Source organism: Perna viridis, chromosome 7 (genome assembly GCF_037379345.1).
Source record: "Perna viridis isolate PV_CMFRI_1.1 ecotype Kerala chromosome 7, ASM3737934v1, whole genome shotgun sequence".
Classification (NCBI taxonomy): domain Eukaryota; kingdom Metazoa; phylum Mollusca; class Bivalvia; order Mytilida; family Mytilidae; genus Perna; species Perna viridis.
Genome location: NC_142451.1, coordinates 48,809,395 through 48,831,775, shown reverse-complemented (window position 1 = coordinate 48,831,775; position 22,381 = coordinate 48,809,395). Strand labels below are relative to the sequence as shown.

The 22,381-nt window shown below is 33.0% G+C and overlaps 1 protein-coding gene across 3 annotated transcripts in view; it reads right to left on the bottom strand.

The window, feature by feature from the left end:
* LOC148613081 (homeobox protein php-3-like) overlaps nt 1-22,381 on the bottom strand; it is a 58,936-nt gene that overhangs the window by 19,692 nt on the left and 16,863 nt on the right. Inside the window, exon 1 of one of the 3 annotated variants that reach the window (XM_088595114.1) lies at nt 9,459-9,748. The exons of the other annotated variants lie outside the window; for them this stretch is intronic. The gene's annotated coding sequence lies outside the window, so the exon portion shown is untranslated. Of the gene's footprint in view, nt 1-9,458; nt 9,749-22,381 lie in introns of those variants that run through there. 3 annotated transcript variants of the gene reach the window in all.

Genomic DNA, 22,381 nt, shown 5'->3' with positions numbered 1-22,381 from the left:
GCAGGTAGCTGGATTACTGGACAAGATTAAAATCATTCAACCTACCCCGGAGCTATATCTGTAAAATCAAATGTACGACCATAAAAATTTGTTTGTACGTCTGCAAAAGACACCGCCCAGTAATCTGTTCGCGAGCATGTCTTTTCAAAATGGCTTCTGGGCAGAAGTTGATAAAGACGTTACCAGAGCTTTCATGTTTATGTAAAATTTACGACATAGAATTGAAACTGATAAGATCAAAATATCCAGAAACCCATAATGTACCCGATAATTGTGATATATGAATGTTTTCCTGTGTTTTCTTGTGAATTCGACATATTCATTTTGGACATGGACATTCTGTTCAAATGGACAAATCGCGGTCAACTGAATGATTAACATGGTATGGAATATCTATTATTTTAAATAGATATGAAATCTTCATGTTTTGAACTGCAATTTGCAATTTAAAAAGAAAAACAAAATGTCGCACCTGCCGCCCCAAAACAGATTCTTATTCCAATTTTTGAACTTGTGAAATTTATTAGCATGACTCAACTTAAGGCACGGAGTGACAGATTCGGACGAACAAACAACGACATATGGACCTGAATATACAAAATATTATTAAGTTTAATTTAATCTGAATATATTCTGATCACAAGCTACAGTCGGGCCATAAATCCGCCACATATTTTCATCCTAATCCTATGTTATGTACCTTCCCGGATACTTTTTATGGAAATTCATTATTGTGGAATTAAAACGGACTGCTAAACGCTGATTTTTACGAGCAAATTTAGGATTTCCTTGTTATCTCAAATAGAAACTTTCCCACCACTCTCCGTCTAATATGTACAGTATCCATTTTATGACCGCGGTCGGAGCAAAAATCCGTTTTATAGTCTTTGCAGAAGTTAGATTACTTTAATCAGGCGAAGCAATATACGGGGACTTTTGTGTATCACCGAACGTCGAGATTCTTCGACTTAATTTGGATGATGAAAAAATTGATTAGTTTCTTGTTAAAAGCTTATTTATTACAGAAATTTTATTCATCAGCCCTAATAGCGCGGTTTTCTGGTTTTGGTCCCGTTTTTGTTCTGATACTAAAAGTCATTAAATCATTCGGTATTCATTAAACACAAAAAAAACAAGTACATGAATGAATTTAATCAAACAAAAACCTTCTTTTGAAATTCTTCAAAACAGCGTTCAGGTGTCGAAACAAAATACTATTGTCTTTTACGGGCATAAAACTTAATATATTCTCTAAGAGGATATTAAATTCATTTTGTTTGAGGCAGTAGTATACATTCATATAATCTATAGATTCTCGTTGCACACAGCCAAAATGCATAATCTTTTCAATCTTATGAAATTATATCTGTATAATTTCGAGTCAACCTCTGACAAATAATTTTACCTTTGGAATCGAGCGTAAACGACACCAGTACTTAATTTGGGTATTGCATAACAAGGGAGGCAATACGATTTAATTAAATGAGGAAACCATTGTTTCGTATCCCAAGTACATTTTCAGCAAGACTTCGAAACAATAGTCATGGAGCATATTTAGCAATACATCATGTTTGCCATGTGATCGCCAACATAAACCGCATCATGTAACCATCGATAAATTGAACTAAAAAAAAACAAAGATTACAAAAGTAATCATTTTGTACATGAACCACCTAAAAAGCAAAGGAAACTTTATTTTGAGAATTTAAAGCTGATTTATAATTCAACAGTCCCGACACAGGCAAAAGTATGCACCCCAACATTATGGGCCACAACAAAAGAAGTCAGCAATTCTTAGTATATAGGAAATTATGATAAAATAATATTAACGCTGATAAAACAGTACCCAAAACTTATGGACACGAAGACAATACATTAAGACAGTTTTGACCTAACAAAACAGCCAAACGCAAGATAGGAAAATGTATTCCAAAATATGCTTAGAAACGACACCAACCACAGCCATTAAATAGTATGTAAAGCTCAGTTAATCTTGGCAAAAAACTATGCAATTCACAATAAAAGGAAAAAAACGTAGGTATTTATATCTAAATTAGTCAGTAACAAGCAAAATATTTTAATGTTTGTGTTTTGTTTTGATCTTTCACCTGTTACGGTGCGAGGCAACGATTTTGATATGGTCCCAGTGACTTTTATTCACAGAAAACTACATAAGGGGCAATTGGATCACACCTGAAGACACTAAAAAGCACCTAAAACGAAAATAAATAAAAAATAAAATGAAAATCATTGACGGTGAGCCCCTGTCTATTATTCCGTATTACAATTACATTAACATGTAATTTACACCAGAATAAAAATGCAATATACCAGTAAACGGAACGGTGGGCCCGATCATTTATAAAATAATACGGAGATATCAAGATTAGACATTGAGCGATCGATCAGTGAGCCTTGGACTCCATCGATCACGTGTATTTAAGAAGTTATTGGAAAGTAAAAAGTCTTGAACTTCGTCTCAACATTTACTTTATCTGATAGAAAAATTACTGCAGGTTAATTGTGATATATAACGTAGCACAAGTAATGTTAATAAACACGCATTTTTTAATTACATTTGTTAAAATATCTAAAGGCCGAAATGTCCAGAGAGTAAAGACAGATCTTTAAGTTGGGTTTAATGCTAAATTTGGTAAATTAACGCCAACAATCATATTAGCTGCTTCAAGGTCCTGTATTTAGAAAAAAAACACCTAGGATACTACATATCTACAATATAAACAAAATTAGACTTTACTGTAGAATCCGTAGTAATACAATCATTTCTTTGGATGAGTTGTGTTCATTAGAAAATAACAAGAACCATTCCTAAGTAACTTCATCAACCAATGCTCAACATGGTATAATTCTAAATGCAGTGCAGAAGTCTTTTTGACCCGTAGAGCGAGAATTCACGTTGTCTATTTTTTAAAAAATTCTAATTTTGGTACAAATAGTTTTATTTTTAACATCTTTTCATGCCTAGAGATTTCCAACATATACTATCAAACAAATCAATCTCTTTTTTATTCTTGACTTTTGTGTCCTCAACTTCAACCCTGGTTCAGAAACATTAAGGCATAAACTAAGAAACTTGACTAAAACCTAAGTTATCGTTACATCAAAACATATACCTACTAGGGTGTACTTCTAAATTTTCAAAGTAACGTTTGGTCTGACATTATCAATTTTATCTAATTTATGGTGAAACGAAACTTAAAAGGTGTAGTAATATATTTCACCTTCTAATGGTAATCCTAAAAACCATGAAATTACAAAAGTGTTCCAAAAGTTTTATTAACAGGCGAATGTCCGATATTAAATAAAAATTTATAATAATGATAGCCATTATGTTGAAAAGTGTCATGTATGGCCTTTGGAAGCAGAAGTTACATGGGACGATACAAATATGGTTACTTTTCAGGGATACCCTACTGTATACAAACGCGCCATATAACAACGACGATAGATGTTCCAATAGTATCGGTTCCATGCATTTTTATTTGTTGTTTTCCACTTTTTGGAAGTACATTTTTAGGCCTAATATTTTGCTTTCTGCTGAAATTCTATTTGATGAGTGCGTACAATATATTGTATTACATGTATATAGATATTATATGTATATACAAATATATATTATCACACAATTCAAATTTTCTACATCATTTTATGCCTAGGTTCAGCGGGTCTCGTACACAAAGTTATTGAGTTGTCGGTAAACATTTGCTGTAAACAGAATGAGTATGATGAAGTAAACATGTTCTCGCGGCTATAAGTTGGATAAGTCTGATTCATGAATGGGTTAAATATAGGTGGTATCAGTGTAACACAGATAAATCTGCATTCCAAAATCAGTTCTCAAATAATCATGATTTGGAAGCACATAAGATGCACGTAAACTCTTTGTACGTGCTGGGAAGACAACTATCGCCATGTAAATGAAAGATTCGTGCGAAATACAGGTATCAGGAAAAATAAGCTGTGATTTTAAGGTATTTCTTTAGTGTGTAGAATATCTATGCAGCTTTGGTGACACAAAAGACCTGTGAATGCCTGTTTCGTGCTTGCTCGTCCAATACACTACAATTTTACAGTAACACCTTCACGCCTTTTAAGCCGGATCTTATTACGAGAAATAAAATAGTGCGAACACTACACAATGGTGATATAATATGACCTTTAACCCAACTCCTGTCGGCTTTTCACCGTTTCGTGATATAAGGGTAAATTACCCCTAACTTTGAATTTTTACAGATTGTAAAACTTACAAACCTGTATTGATAGAAAAGGGATCGAGTGTCACAAAATCAAATCGGACGGAAGAATTATTTTGCACGAATTGCTAGATATGTCTCGCTCGATTTTATTCGCTTTGATTAAATGTTTCACTGACAAATTAGCTTTACTCGACAAAACCATATGGCTAAGACCTATAATTTGCACAAAATAATTGAAATTTTTGAATTTGAACATGTTTTGTTTGGGGCTTTTGAATTAAGACCGCTACTTATTCCAAATTTGGATTCCCAGGGGAGCAGTTCGTCATAGCAGCAGTAACAAAGCAGAGAAACATCGCATAACTGTAAACATACGAGTTCTAACATAGTTTAATTCATAGACCGGTTTATTTAAATTATCTGGGTCTGCATGGAAGTAAATCACTGTCGTTATTTTCTCTTTATGGATCAATATATTTGTTGTACAAAATCGTTTTGAGTGAAATAGAAGAATGGATGTGTACTATGCCATAAACCAAAAATGCTCCGCGTGGGCTTAATATGACGGTATATGTCGAACTGTGGCAAATATGAGCTGGATTTGCTCTGGATGTGGATTGCAATTAAAGTTTTGACACAGTAAACATTCTAGACACAATTCGGAAGTGGTCTAAAAACTTTTAAAAAAAAAAACCCAAAAACTTCAGAATTTATAAGGTTTACTGAAATAACTACACAAATATCGCAAGAAAAAAAATCTGTTATTTCTTGATTTAATCACAACCTACGTAACTTTAACTCCAAATCAAAAGTAGACTAAAACTTTTGAACACATAAAATCGGACTAAAGCAAAAATCATAATATTCGGACTAAAGCAACAAAGAGGTGAAATAAAAAATATTATTGGAATTCACTGTAAACAAATTAGGACGAGAGACTCTTCTATTAAAAGAGGACAGGCTTAAGAAAAAAAAGAGACACATAAGAAATTGAAATGGGATAAAATAAATGATTAAAAAATATTCCAGACTGCAATTACTTCCGGAAACATCCGAAATTGAAATTTCTCCATGAAACATGATTACCTTAGGCAATATTTTAAAAATGAGAAACAACACAGTAAAACATGAATGACTGATATTAATGCACACCAGACACTTCTAACACCACAGCATAAAAATAATCTCAGTTCTCACATAACTCGCTGCATATCTAAAATCAACTGTGTATAGTGACATAATGTCGAGCATTAAATAATATATCGTGTAATTTTAAGACCTATCAAGTTTCAATTTTTATTGGTTGCTCAAATTCATATCTCATGAAACTCACACGAATTTAATACACCTGGTAGAGAAATTCCGGTGTTATAAACCGGTATTTGGTTAACGGATACACCCATAAAATAGCAGTTACTCTCAGTTTGTAGGCCTCTACTCAATGATGTGTTCGTTTACTCGTTATAACATTACTAATTACAAAGATCATTCTTATTTCATTTTCCCCAACAGTTTTATGGGGCATCTGAGATCCCGCATGCGTGCCTAGCTCTCATTTACAAAGGGAGAAAACTTTCGACTTCCAGCTTCCCCAAACCTTGCAGAGAGTTACTTGTAAGATTGGAGAAACTAAAACCCAAAGTTACCAAGCATAAAAAATAAGTCATTGCCATTTAATTTACAGGTTTACCGTGTGTTTTAATAAAAAAAATCCAAGATAGGCTGGCAGACTTAGCTAAAAGTTTAACCTCTTAAGGTCAACTAATACAAATAATTTTAAAAAAATCGCGTAGTTTTTAGTTGTATTTCAACGTTAATAAAATTACTAACATATTTTTACAGTACCCACAACAAAATAGTATATGCCATTTGTAATTTATTCCATTTATTTGGCCTTAGCATCATTATAAATAGGTGAAGTGCATAATAAAAACCAGAATAATTCTACACAACGAGATGCAAATGCCTGTATACTAGTAAAAATCTAGTTAAGACGTTTTCTGATATATTTTGAGAGGATTTTCTTCTATCGGATCTTGTCTTTTTTCTTTTTACTGTTTTAAACTCGGTAGAAGCATATCCAAATCCAGTCATACATACACACATATATACATTATTATTAATGGAATTGTAATGGAGAGACAAGCTGGTCATTTCGGAAAACTCATCAATATTTCATTGTCACCAATTGATTATAATGAAACTCTGTCGCTCATCTAAGTATTACTCTGTGTCCACTACAACACAGCGATTGTAAAGAGACAAAACACGTGGCGCGAGCAGGTGACAGTGGGCATAACGAGGCTAGGTTAGATTGAAAAACCAAGAGTGGACAGAACGCGGCTATATTTTGATTTGAAAAGTGTGGACAGAACGAGGCTAGGTTTGATCGGAAGGCCAGTGGTTCGGCGGGCGCAACAAGCGAAAGAGTAAAATAAAAACAATACAACATTTCTGCAATACCCTTATTTCAAATTAGACGGACACAAACATACAAAAGAAAAATAATTATGCAGTGAATAATTATAAAGTACTGACCGTAAGCCCTGTGTTTCCGTGTAATAAAACTTTACAGGCATGAAAACCACTTTATTTACGGAATAAATATACAATGAATTGTAAAAGACCAAAAGATTAGTTTGTCTTTGTTCAATCGTGGGTTATTGAAATAATGGTGCAACATCATTACAAGCAATATAATCTTATTTTTTGACTCTTCAAAAAGTTGGAACATTGTATGTTTATTCTAAAATAGCAACAACATTTTAATTGCAGCTTGGAGATACCAATGAAATTTGAGATGACTGTCAACTGTGCCATATTTAAACGATTTTTGACGGTCATTTTTAAAAAAATGTGAGTGATAATATTTACATCTGCCATTGGACACAATAGTAAATAGCTAATAAAGTTTTAAATGTATTTTTAATCTCATTAATATGAATAATTATTTAATCAAATCAATAACCAATGCATCGGGTTAGTCAGCGTCATGTCAACAGTTTGCTTCTATTTCATAGTTTTATAGAACGACATATCCCAGGCCTCTCGAATATTTTTTTTCTCTTGAGGACATAATTCATTTTCTCATCGCTCATTAAATAATACAAATAGTGCTTAATTTTATGAAGCTCATTGTTATTCCATCATTATAATTTTACTGTGGTGATTACCTATCATCCATTTCTACTCCACAAAGATCGGTTCTGTAGCCAGTTATTTAAATTTAACAAAAGGATACACGATGGTCGTACGTAACTTATTCGAATGTTTTAAGAAGTACTAAATTAACGATGGAATAAATTTTATTTTCTAATATTAATTTTGTTTTTAAATACCATATTTTCAAACATCGACGGTGGTTAATACACCACACAAACTATTGCTCATAAATCTTCTAACCGCCCTCCAGTCGTCCGTTTTAAAGATATATACGCCATTAAAATAGTTCCTCTTGGCCATCTTTTTAACCGACCTACATGAAAAACATAAGAACTTGAATAGAAATTACCCTTATTAGACTTCAATTTTTTTTTATCATATCTGGTATCTGTAAGTATGACTTGTTGTTTCAGAAATGTTAGTCATTTTTGAAGGAAATGAGGGGACACGTCGAGTCTATTTTTCTCAAGTATAAATCATTACTAAATTTATTATGAATTAGGCATTTCCTAAAACGTTACAAATCTATTCATGCTTTTCATATTTTAGTAGAAAAATGAAATAATTTAAACTATTGTAAATAAATGATTTTACTTTATTTTCTTATATCACAATAATATGTAAACATTTGTGTCTTTTATTTTTTTATTTATGTCAGACCTTCATTTAAATAATGACCTAAATTATTTTTAATTCATATTATTTATTTATACAATATTACAGTGTCTAACAGTAAAAAATATCAATATAACAGCAGCGCTTGAAACCAAACCAATCAGGTTTTAGAAATTCTTCGAATGATTTTTATTCCCTTCAGAGCAATATAAAGATTCAATTTAAAAGTACTGAATTTTTCTTATTGCTCTCAATGGGATCGGTGTAACTTATGGTTTGTCACATTTCAATATGCACATAACATAATTCTTTACTTAAAATATTCACTTAAAAATGTCATTAATGATTAGAATATTCCGTGGATAGATTTCAATTGCTTATAAGTTGAGATAAATTAATTATAAATTGAAATTGTCTTTGACAAGTAATGTTGTATTTTGTGTGTGAACATTTTGCTTTAGTTTTTCTATCCCATTATAATCATACATTTGACTGATTTTTCAACAACAACAAAAACACCCGGAACGGTTTCGGATAATTTTCTGTCAACGAATCTCGACGTAACATCCTATTAAGGTTATAAATCAATTTAATATACTAGCACAGTTATCTACAAATGTAGGCCACCTAGGATACACATAAATAAAAAACACACCATTTACTTGAACACTTGAGTAAAAACACGAATTTTTATTATGTCTAATCGGTTTTGACTTAAAGGCGATACTTTTCTAGTTTTTAACATTATAATGTAAAGTTTAAAAATTTCTTGTTCAAAATTTTGAAAAATATCTTTGAAGGCTTTAAAAAATAAACTACAAGCTGTAATGTGTTGTGTCAAAGATACATTTTCACAAAAATTGCATATTTTTTCCTATAAAATACAATTTAAGTATTGTTAAAAATTTAATCAAAATATCATATAAAAATTACATTTTACTAGAATTACACAACTTCCCTTCCGATACAAACAAATGAACAAATCGGAATGCATCGGTTGTTTTTAAAGATTTGTAAACATCCCATTCCGAGTAAACGGGGTAATAAATCGGCCATAATACCCGGCTATAAATACAAGACTGCTTCGTATACGCCAAATTGTCTTAAAATCAACTCAAATTACAGAATAACAGCTACATTAAAACATTTTATAACTGCAGTAAACACAAGCAATAAAGTAGAGCCCGCCTCCATTACAATATCCCTGTAGCAATTTTTGGAGAAGAAAAATTGCATAAAAACGTCTGCTATCTTAGCATAAAAATGTAAAATTTCTCCGTCATTTTAGTATTATGAGAGGATATTTCAGAAATGGACACGAAATTGGCATGCAGGTGGTTTCTGACTGAATTTATAGGACCGGTCTGTCCATGTCGTCTGATTCTAATTTTTGTCATCTTTCTCCAACAAAGACCGTGATATGGAATGAAAAAAAAATGTGCAAAATGAATGAAGTGAAGTTACCTCCAATTGCTCCGTTGTCCGCTGTCGCCTGGTTGTGGAGAAGCATTTCCTTACGACGATCCCAACATTCCAGCGAATGGCAACGGTCGTGTGTTTGATCACCAAAAGTATATTTCCAGTAACAAACGAATTTTAGAGAATTATTGGAATAATGGAACGTTTTGGAATTGTATCAATATTCATAAGTTTACATGTGACGTGTTATCTTTGGCTTCACAGACGGCTGCTGATGTAGGAGAAACATCAATGTAATCGAATACACATTTTTCATGTAATTAAACATCCGCAACAAGAAGTAGGCCCCTCTACAAGTGGAATTATTACGAGCACCTATCGGCCTTTTACCATGTGTGTTACAAACATTCGCGCACCTGCTTTGAGATCGTTTGATAAACAGTGCCTTTTAATTCTTTATTTTTTTCGTTACTATGAAACAGAATACAGTATGTAATTTTCAAATTTAAATATCTGTTTGGTAGGCATATTCGTTTACAGGGTTGAGCTACCGAATTGTCGGCGAGGGCTTTTTTCACATGGATATGGTCGGACCATATTATTATTCGATTTAATGAAAAATAAAAGTAAATGTTTCAAAATGCTAGAGACGTGTTATTTACTAAGATTTTCTGAATGTAAGTACACACTTTTGTCTTCAATTTGACGAATACTACAATTAATTGTTTGATCGTCCTAGTTGAACATTCTTTACATTTTAAAAAAAAAAGTTTTCATGAATTTAACGAAAGGTTCAAATTAATAGATAAATTCTAACAAAATTTAGAGATATGTTTGAAAAAATATAAATTGGGAAAACATAAATTTAGAGCTTCTTCCTTTTTTACGGGTTTATTTTAATTGGTTTATATTTCATTGATTTTCAATTTATTGAAATATTTATTAGTTAACACTTATTGTATGCAACATGTTTTTCAAAAAATCATTTGAAATAAAAAGGAAAAAAAAACATTTCTCTGGTTTTATAAATAAAATGTGATTTCAATTTGTTTTCATGTATTAACAGCGTGATAAAGCCAGACATTGAATATTTTTACACCATAAATCTTTTGTTTTATTTAGTTTTATTTACATTTAGAATTAACTCAAAATTTAATTTTCATCCGTGATAATGCGAAATTTCGTTGAATAATTAGATAAAAACTAACATGAAAGAATATACAAGGAGGAAAAAACCGCCTGTCAATGTGAAGAAATAATTTAATTCTCTAAAGTCATGAAATTGAATTTTTAGCTATTATACAAATGTATTTTATGTCTCATATTGTTAGCAAAATGGATGTATTAAGGCTTGCTTCTACCTTGAACGCATTCTCAGCTATTTATAAAATAACGAACAAATGTTGGACGTGTATATTCTAAATGTATAATGGAATATTTGATGACATAACATGTTCAACAAGTAAAAATTGTCTTGAATGAAGAATTTACAGATACTGTATGTTTGAGATTCAGTTCAAAACCAATGGTTCAACATCATGTCACGCTCTTTAATATAATTAATTCTAAATTGCATTTTTTTTTGCAATTGAATGAAACACCACCATTGGCAATATACAAGTTATGAAAGAAAAAAGAACAAAAAGACAAAAAAAACTATAAAAAAAGAACAATTGATTTTTAAAGGAAAGCAATAGAATTTATATTATTTCATATAAAGGTTTGAAATCATGACATCATTTAAATCATGAAATGTGTGTGTGTGTTTGTGTGTGTGGGTGGGTGGGGCATGCTTTTCTTTGTTGTGTTTCGACATTTGACACTTCGAAGAAATTGTGCCGTGACATACATTAACTTTATTCTTTTACGTCATTACATCTTGTCTGTTATTATCTAAAATTTGATCATATACCTCTTAACACAGTCGACTATCTGCACCCATCGAGCTAAAATTATACAGGCTATATTTTGTCCGAATTATTTTGATATTCATTAACATAAGCGACTATAACAACCTGTAATGTCATGTAAAAGTTCATTCCAAAAACTAAAGGCATCAATACCAATATTTTAGGTAAGTGCGATTGTTGTGAGTTCTGTATTTTAATTCAAGTAGCAGTATTTATAAAAAAAATCAGACAGGAGGTGATTCATGCTTGTCAAATACCCGCTGAATTCACTTTTTTTTCTCATTCAGAAACAGCTTCAGCTCCAGGGGGGACAACGTAAAATTGATATAAAATGTACTGAAAATCTCAGAAGTTAGAGCTTAAATCACGTGGCTGTTTTATGCAAAATGCTGAAATCATGAAACAATGGGTTTCTAAGTTTCAGTAGTCAGGCGGTCAAATAAACTTCGGAAATTCCATGGCATTGTTTACAAAAAAACCATAGTTTTGATACTCTTAATTCAATTTAAGCATGATTCGATACCTTTCGAGTCGATATTTTCGACAGCTTTTCTTGGCCATTCCATAAACATTTTCGTTTAGACCAATAATGATTCGTTTAAATTTCATAAAGCTTTGAAATATTAAGCGAAAGGATAAAAAGAACATTTTCGACCAGCCATATCTTTTGCGAAAACAAATGATTTTGAGTGCTATTGAGGTATTTTGTTGAGAGACATTTCTTCTGTACCTGTTACACTGTCCGTCTGAACAGTCACTATGGAAAAACCTTGACTCAAAGTCCCGAAGTATGAAAATATTTCGAAAACAACTAAAAATTGTGTAAAGATTGGGCAAAAATACAAATAGAAATAAACATGTTTTGCAAGACAAGTCAAGTTTATTTACTAGGGTGCAACAATAACAATAAATATCAATATACAGACAATGTGACAAAACAAAATAAAGTAAACACGATTACAAATAAACATAAGGCTATCATAAAAAATCCTAGATTCTCATCCAACATTTTTTTCAAAATTAGGGGCCGTTGGCCGGGCGACTTTGGGTAATACAAAGAGTCCAGACTTATTCTAAGCAATATATATAGAGACTAACCAAGAAAGAAACCAGATCGTCTGTACGTTTCATAACAATGAGCAGTGAAGTTCGTTACAAAACTTACTAAAATAACGTTACTAACGTTACCATATCATATATCAATGAAAACAAGGCATTGTTGTTATGGATACTACTATTCGCTGAATCAATCTGGGTAAGGAGTCCGAATACTATATGTAAATGCCAGAGGGTATAGGCAGGAACTATACCCATATTGGTTCAAAAGTTTCATTAGGGCTCTACATCTGTTTAAAAAAAAGGAAAGAATATGGTACTGGCAATTTTTTACAATACAGTCAAGAAAGAAAAATGACACCTCATCTCTCAATTCAATACAGATGGAAATTTTTTCAAAGGGTTTTGGTGACTTCAAAGTATAGAAATATGTCGTAAAAATACACCACTGCGACAATTCGAAACACGTGCACACGGGCTTCAGAGTAAATTTAGTCATTTTTTACAGACATTTTACATTTGCTAAACCATCTGTGACCGAATCATGGCTTTATTATGAAATTTTAGACACCTAAAAACAATAAATAAACAGATATCATCATCATAAAATATGAAAAAAACCCAACAAAACTGATAAAAGTCACAAATCTCACAGGAAAAGGAAATTAAGGCGAACCCAACGAGAGCAATCTTAAACATCTAAAATCCAAAAATCTTCTTTGATTCAGTCCACAGTTGACAAAGCTCATTACTTATCAAAAATCGTCGTCAAATATTTTATTTTATCGAAATCAATGTTTCATGAAGGACCTTTTCAAAGGATAATACACTAACATAAATCGTTTGTTACTGAAGAATTCAGAAGAAATCCATTTTGATGACTATAATTTTATAAAAGAAACAAAAGCTTAAAGGTTTTGATATGCTATAAAATATTATTATGCCTGCACCGGAATGAACGTCAAAGTATTTCAATTGTTAATATTTTTGTGCAAAATTTGAAATTCTATACCTTCATTTTAAGTCTTTATTAATTCCTGGATAGTAAAAATATCGTAAAAGTATAATCAAAATAGCTATTCTGGGTTCGATAGAGAAACATCACTTCTGGAAAAGACATAAACTTAATATGCATAAACCTCCATAAACTGACAAACAAAAGCTTTTCATCATTGAAATCGATGAGGTGGATAGAAATTGACTTTCAAAGGTGTTCTTTTTTTACTAGCCGACTGGGAAATAAGTATAATTTACTGACCGACCAATGGCCTGGTCAACCAGTTGTCCACTTGTGGAGACAAATGTGACGAGACATGTGGACACAAGACTCGTTTGAGAAAAAGAACATATAATTAGTATAATGAATATTGATCAATTCGGGAACGCCATTATGATCCACTGACGTTGTGTCCAACTTTTTAACCATTCTTTTAAATGACATAATACGAACTTTCTGTATGTTTTTTGTAATTTGTATACCGAGATTGAACTACTGAACGCTGTGTGTCAAATTAAAAAAAAAATTAAAAATGCAGAAAACCAATGCATAATCAACATTAAAAGTACATATTTTTCATGCACGTATAAAAGAAATCCAGCCCAATTTAGTAGCGTACCATATCCTTCCACAATATGTCAGGTATCAAGATTTTAAAAACTTTTTAAGATTAAAGACAAAACGAAAAGTAAAAATTAGATTTAAAAATACATCATTACGAGTACTTCAGGCATAAATAGTCTACCACCTACGTAAACAGCCTACTACCTACGTAATATCTACCAGCAAGTATGACTTCTGAGCCTTGCTAGAATATATGAAGTTTTTAACAAAGCGCTTCCCATTACCACTGTTTATTTTATTCCCACACTATGCACTGTAGGTAGCATCAACATTTTAACCGATTAAGTTAAAATGGAAATCAAACATTTTTCGCTCTACTAAACATTACTTTAAAAAGAAAGCTTTCCACCGAAATTCTATAAATATATGCTTCAAAAATATATATCCTTTAATGGATATCGAACACTAACTTTGAGAAATGCAGGAATAAGAATTGAGGAAGCCGGTTAAGGGTCAGGGTGGTCGTTCATTTCTAGTTAGATTTATAATTTTCCAACGTCTTTGATTTCAAAGTCAAGAATTTCATCTTCAATGTATTTCTTAATACCCCAATAATTAGAGAAGTTTATTCGCTCCTTTTCCCGTCAAATTATGATGATGTACAACAGAATTAACACACCTTATGCATTTTCTTTTTAAATACCTCCTAGTACGAGCGGCTTTGACTAAAAGCCGTGTCAATAAAAATACAACATAAACAATACAGAATCGACTGTGTACAAATGTATTCATGTAGCCCGCGGTTTGCTTCCCGCCGCTAATAGCTTTTATACGAACGTTGCCGGGCCACCCCGAATGGTCGTAAGTCATCCCAGGTTGTCAAAAATTCACTCGAATGAAACCAGAAACAGCCGTTTATTAAACGATAACATAAAGTTCTACATAATAACTGATAGAAAATTATGATTTGCTGTAATGGAAATAAGAAGATCACACAGATAAAATAAATATATATGACTTTTTGAAGAACCTCCGTGTTTCATCACTACATACGACTTTATGTCGACCCTCCGTGTTGCACACTACATACGACTATACGACTTAGTTTAAAACCTCCGTGTTTCATCACTACATACGACTTTGTATAAAACCTCCGTGTTTCATCACTACATACGACTTTGTATAAAACCTCCGTGTTTCATCACTATATACGACTATGCGACTTTGTATAAAACAGTCGTGTTTCATCACTACATAAGAGTTTTTGTAGAACCTCTGTGTTTTATCACTACATACGACTTTATGTCGACCCTCCGTGTTGCACACTTCATACGACTATACGACTAAGTTTAAAACCTCTGTGTTTCATCACTACATACGACTATGCGACTTTGTATTAAACCGTCGTGTTTCATCACTACATACGACTTTATATAAAACCTCCGTGTTTCATCACTATATACGACTATGCGACTTTGTATTAAACCGTCGTGTTTCATCACTACATACGACTTTGTATAAAACCTTCGTGTTTCATCACTACATACGACTTTGTATAAAATCTCAGTGTTTTATTACTACATACGACTTTGTATAAAACCTTCGTGTTTCATCACTATATATACTAGTATCCCTAGTAAACAAAGCAAACGATAAAGGGACTCTTGGTCTGAGTCCTGATGCACTGGTGTCCTGATTCGGGAGGATACTGATGCATTGGTGTCTTGGTCTGAGTCCTTCTTATTTGATGCACTGGCGTCCTGGTCCGGGGGGATACTGATGCTTTAGTGTCATGATCCGGGGGATACTAATGCACTGGTGTCCTAGTCCGGAGGGGGTACTGGTGCACTGGTGTCCTTGTCCGGGGGGTACTGATGCACTGGTGTCATGGTCCGGGGGATACACAGTATCTAGGGCTAAAGTTTTGCTCTCAGCCAAGCTCTGTGAGCAATAGACTGACGCACATAGATGCAATTACCTTGAAGGAACACATGACATCACTTTATTTTAAATCCATGCGGATGACGCAAGTAAATGCTGAGAGGGTAGTGAAAAAGACATTTATACTTCCAATGAGTATAAAAAATAAATGCAGAATAAAGTGATCTGAAAATACACTGAATAAAATTCTTTAGTAAAAAAAGATTTATTTAAAACATTTTTAACAATAAAATGCTAAAAAGACAACTTTTTTGTTTTATTGTTTGTTTTTTGTACTCGTTCCTGATTTGAAGATAATTCGAATAGTATAGAAAACGGTAAACCTCGCAAATCTGTCAATTATGGGCTACCCCTAATCAGTCTGTCAATTGAGGACTATCCATAATTAGTCTGTCTAGGTCTACCCCTCGTCAACCCAAGGACTACTACTCATTGTCAGTTTGTCATTTTAGGGTTATCCTCGTCAGTCTGTCAAAATGATGGACTTCCTCCCGTCAGCCTGCCAATTTAGGGCCACTCTTGTCAGTTTAATTAAGGGCAAACCCTCGTCAGTCTGTCAATTAGGAACTTCCTCTCGTCAGTCTTCCAATTAAGGGCTACCTGTCGCCAGTCTGTCAATTATGGGCTAACCCTTGTCAGTTTGTTAATTAAGGGCTACCTCTGGTAAGCCTGTCAAGTACTAACTCTTATCAGTCTGAGAATTAATGGCTACCGCTCGCCAGTCTGTCAATTCAGGGCTACTACTTGTCAGTTTGTCAATTTAGGACTTTCCATAATCAGTCTGTCAGTTGAGGACTATCCATCGTCATTCTGTCAGGATCTACCCCCTGGTCAGTCCATCAAGGACTATTTACCCTTGTCAGTTTGTCAATTACGAGCTTTCCTCGTCAGTGTGTCAATTATGGACTTCCTTTCGTCAGTCTGTCAATTCAGGGCTATCCATCGTTAGGCTGCTAATGAAGGGCTTCACTTGGTCAGTCTTTCAACTACTTACTCTTATCAGTCTGAAATAAGGGCTACCTTGGTCTTTTCATTCCGGAATACCTCTCGTCAGTCTGTCAATTAAGAACTTCGTCTTGTCGGTGTATCAATTATGAACTTCATCTCGTCAATCTGTCAATGAAGGGCTACATCTCGCCAGTCTGTAAATTAAAGACAACCCCTCGTCTGTCTGTTGAAACTAATCTTTGCAGAAGACCATTTCAATTACACCAAACGACTGTTATGAAGGCACAGAACTGTTTGTGTACGTAATAAATACATGATAAGCTGAAGTAAACATTCCAACTACTACGGAAAAAAATCAGTACAGACCTAAAGATATCGTTCATTTTGTATTTTACGACAATTAACAGGAACAAGCGGACGGACCTTCAATCCGGAACTTCTCTTCCTCATTCTTTTATTTGTTCAAACTCAACAACGATATGAATCTACTGATTTACAAGGCAGCCACAATCTTCGAGATCTCGTCAGATCTTGCGTTATTTCGTAATACTTTATGACGTAGTAAATTGTTTAAGACCACCAGATAGTTTCTACAATTCCATTCTGTCATCGAAATGCAGATCTCGAAACATAAAACGAGAATTAATAGATTGGTATCCCGCGAGGTTATTGCCACTGGTAAAATTTATGCTTTTGAATCTTAATTTGTTTCATTAACCAACGTAAAACAAAATATATTCGCTAACTTTTTGCAGCCATTGAATTTTTTGTAGAATTCTTTCACAAAAATATCAGAATTACTCTCATTCAGAAGCAAATTGGTAAAACGAGTAGTTAGTTTTCGGCGCCAACAACCAGTCGAAGATGTAGAAAAACTAAACATCTTTTAGCACCGCATCGTAAATAAAACCATGCATCAATTTCACATACCGACGCCATTTTCTCTTAATATTTCACAGCAATTGAACAAAAACTGTTACCAATACACGTAAAACGTTCAAAGAGAAGTATGAATTGAGGAATTTGAGATCACATGTATTAAAGGATTAAAGGGATATAGATGTCGTGATCGCTTTTGATCCATTCTCAGGTAAAATAGATTTATTTCATGGATCACCAATAACTCAAAAAAAAGATTGTTTTAGGCTGACAAGCGAAACGAAGCTACCGTTTCATCACGTTATTCTCAATTAGGGGAGACAACTAAGAATTATGACAAGGTCTTCATCATTGGAAAGTAGAAAACATGGTAAACGGTTTGTTAAAGTTAAACAGAGATATACTGCAATACACTCTCAATAACATATGTTGCCGGGTACAGTCTAATACGATTGCAAATGATCGAACTTAGAGGCAATTCTGGACACCCCATTCAAGCTTGATAAAGCTCTGAATTTAAAGTGTGATAGGATAAGATCTTAACGAAAATCAAATTAGTTCCTTTTGACACTTAATTTGTAAATGGTTCAAATCACAACTACTAAAATCAATTACCACCTTTCCGCTGTGGTATGTCACCTTCAGGTACAATTTCAAAGATTTCTATATACTTTTACTTATGTTATTGTCCAAACATCAGAAGCATGCTGGATGCTGGTCCATTTCTAAATGGTTAGTGTCACAACTCCAAAAAATTTATCCGAGCCATCCTTTTGTGATATTAAACCTCGTAATTCAATTTCATTGAGATTAAAGCAATCCGAAAACCAGATGTCTACGGACGAAATCAATGACAACGACTACGGCAGCGCCATACCATAAAAGACAGCATTGTTTGGTGCTCAAATACAAATGAATAAATAAAGAAAGTGACAACAAAAAAAACAAAAAACAAAAACAAACAAACAAACAAACAAAAAAAAAACAACACAAAAACAACATTACGATGGTATTCTTTCAATCCTTATCACCAGAAATTTATTGTGAAACGTCACATATGAATGAAACACAGGAAAAATTACATGAACATTTTGACTTCATAAAACTGTGACCAAGTGCACCGGATAGGTTACCAAGAGTTCCCCGACATTATATAAAAGAGGAAATAATGACGAATGACGAATATAAAAGTATTTTCCTCGTGGTTGAAATGTTTGAAGAACAACTTTGATCATTGCAGAACATAACGATGATATGAACGTCGAGACGCAATCGACGATTTGTGTTACTACGAAAAAAATAATTATAGTATTCGGGCATTTAGAGAGGCATGTCTTAAGTAGCTGTATGGTTAGCTAGAGGAAAAAAAACATCTACTGTTGAGTGAGTCTGGGTGCAAGTGGTGATTGAAGAATATAGTACCGACTAAGAAGCTTGACGTGGATTCCCATCGCTCCTAGGAACACGTATGAAATATAGACAACAAACGAGCGAGATTCCGACAGAGCCAACTGTTTTAAGCCGTATAATGTTTTACACAACATAAAACCATAGATCACAGGAGGATCATGGGATATGGTTGATTGTTATCTGAATATTTTTGGATAAAAGAGTAATCCTTACATGCAAATCAGACACATCTGACGATAGTGTTGCAAGCACATGTTTCTGATAAAAACAAAATATTACAATACTATAAGATTGCAGATGAAATATGAATGTTGCTGATTCATATAAAACCACGGACGCAAACACATACAAGTCTGGTACAGAAAAGTCAAGTACCTAATTGGTATTTGAATCGTTGCTTATTCTCGAATAAGCTAACACATGTTTCACTGCTGAAACTTGATTATCGTACAATACTGAAAAGAAGTACCGCAAAAATGCAAGTTTGGTCGGGACCAACTTCTGTTACTTTTCTCTCTGCAAGAGATATATCGTCTGCCGAAGGCAGAACCCGGATATAGAAAATCTACTTAGGTGTTCCCCTGGTGCTTAAAGATAACAATAGTTCTCACTTAATTCAAAATGTACAAAGAGATACTTCAAAGTTGAAAATAAGTTTCCAGTAGAAAGGTTCGATGTTAAGTAATCCGACCGACTGGCCAGTAGTTTGCACTCGTTCAACACTCTGGACTTCAAGAGCATGGCGATACTGTTTATATCAACAACGAAGAACGCGCATGTGCAAGAAAGAACGACGTGACCTTGAAAAAGATTATTTTCAAAGAAAATGCACCTGAATTTTGTAACCCGTATTAACCTCGCATCATGCATGTAATTTCAAGAGTTGTTTTCCTCGAATGAAAATCGGTTAATAAAACTACCTGAGTATTTCAATATCCTATGCGCATGTACTAACGGAAGCAAATTTAGTGAAATACGATGAAGCTAGTGTAATTGTCCTTATCATTTTTGTAATTAGTTAATGATATGCTATTGTTTAGTTGTTGAAATTTAAGAAGATTATTGAAATTTTCTCTCAACAAATTGTTTTGATCTCGTTAGAATTGTTCTTGTGTGGTATCTTAACATCTGAATCACGTGACTTGTTGGGTATTTCGCTGTCTATCAAAGCATGGAATGTATTAAAATCGACAAATCAAATATTTTTTTTACATGATCAGGTAGCACATTTCGTATACTGAGTTCATAATATTGAATTGGTCAAACAATTAACTACATGTCTAACTTGAGCTCGTTATTCAATATAACACAAGTATGACTTTGACGGCCATGAGAATACATTTTCAGACCACGTAAATTCTTTAAAATTTAATAAATAGATGTTATTTACTATGAAAAAATGCAAGTAATAATAAATGAGTTAATAAAAGTTCTTTAATCAACTTGAATGAGTCAAAAATTGCATGCATAGATTAAAAATGAAACTGGTACCAAAAGCGAACTATTGGTAATAAATAATGAACTAGTTTTTTTCAGACTAAGATACGCAGACATCAGTTTCCTCAGTAAATTGTCTGGTTCTATGAAATAAAATTCCGACACGTGTGTTTTTTAAAACTCACGATAATTAAACATTGAAATTTGATCATTACGGGAAAGGCAAACAAATTCAATATGATTTAGTAGATGAAATAACATTCATTTCAAACTCATTGCCTTTTTTGAGCATTTTGTTTTGTTGTGAAATACAAAGAAGCCGTTTGTACTGATTCAAAGTTAGGTTGACTTTTTCTGTTGCCAACTTATGTATAGTGTCAGATCCTAATTTCGTGAGCCAATAACTTGCAAAATAACAACTGTAACACCACATAAATTCATTCGAATATACAGAACTTAATTTTACACTCTCTGAATTGAGCATGATAGAAAAATATATCTGATAATCGTGTAACCAAATCTTAGTGATCAGCATTCCCCAAAACCACGAGCAATGAAGAATGTGTCTTATTATAAGAATTGTATTTACTATCAAGGTTTATTTTACTATTGTAGATACTGCCAGCACTACTGTCGCATTCATTTTTTATATTTTCTCATTTCTCAACCCTTGTTTATGATTTTATCTTTCTTTTGATAACGGTTATGAGGCAAGGAGGTCTTTTCTTCTTTGTTTTATCTAAACATGAGATATGCAGGTCGCAGCCCGGTCCTAAACTGAAATAAACTCGGACAGATCTGACGCTTTTATTTGCCTCGAGGCTAATTACAAGCCCATATTTATTCATATCGTCCGCAAATCTTGTATATTAATACAGTGGTATCGGATCTTATCGGTTTCGATTGAAAACATGCATACCTTGTACACTTTTTATTACTCTTTAGGCTTTCCCACCGAGAATGGGGCGACGGGCAAAACGGCATTAAAAAGTCAACACAACATTACAAAGCAAGTGCATAAAAGAAAATCTACCCTTTGTATACAAGAAATCAGAATTCCAGAAGTTCTGGCGGACATAAAGATAATTAGTGGCAATTGTTCTGATGTTTTTACGACAATGAAAATGGGTGCTATATTGTGTAACAATTGTCGTAAACTGTCAAATAGAATGAGACTGAAATCAAAGGCCATCAGTTATATGCAGTAACGCTACGTGACATCACCAGTCAAAGAAAGATTCTCATCAGATTTATTTTTGTAGTTTTTTATTGTTAACCAATGGATAAATAGCAATGTTTTGAATCTCTCTTGGCTTGAAATTTGTCACAAGTTGCTGTTTCAGATATGTCAAAATTTTAAAATGTGTGTTTAGCTTTTGACACGAATTTCATCTTATATAGTTAACAAGTAGTATGTGCTTCGTGCTTCTTGTTTCCATTTTTTAAAATATTTTGGAATTCGGTAGTTCGCTAGACCTTCAGGATTTACATCGATTAAATTATTCTTATATATATATCTTTTGCAGAGAAATAATTTTGAATAATAAATTTAGCAACTTAATATATCGAAATTTTAATATTTTGAAAACGAAAAGCAAAAAGAAAATAATATCGAAAAAAACATTGTTTCGTCATATTATCTTTGAATTCAGAATAAAACAAATTATCTGTCCAGAAGACAGATTAATGAATTTATTGGATAGCACTTTATTGTGTATATTTGTAAACATCAAACGTAATAAACATTGGTCAATATTCTTAATATTCCACAAGTCTTTGTCAATTTCTCACAGGACCTGCCATAAAATCAAGTGGCCTTTGCGCAT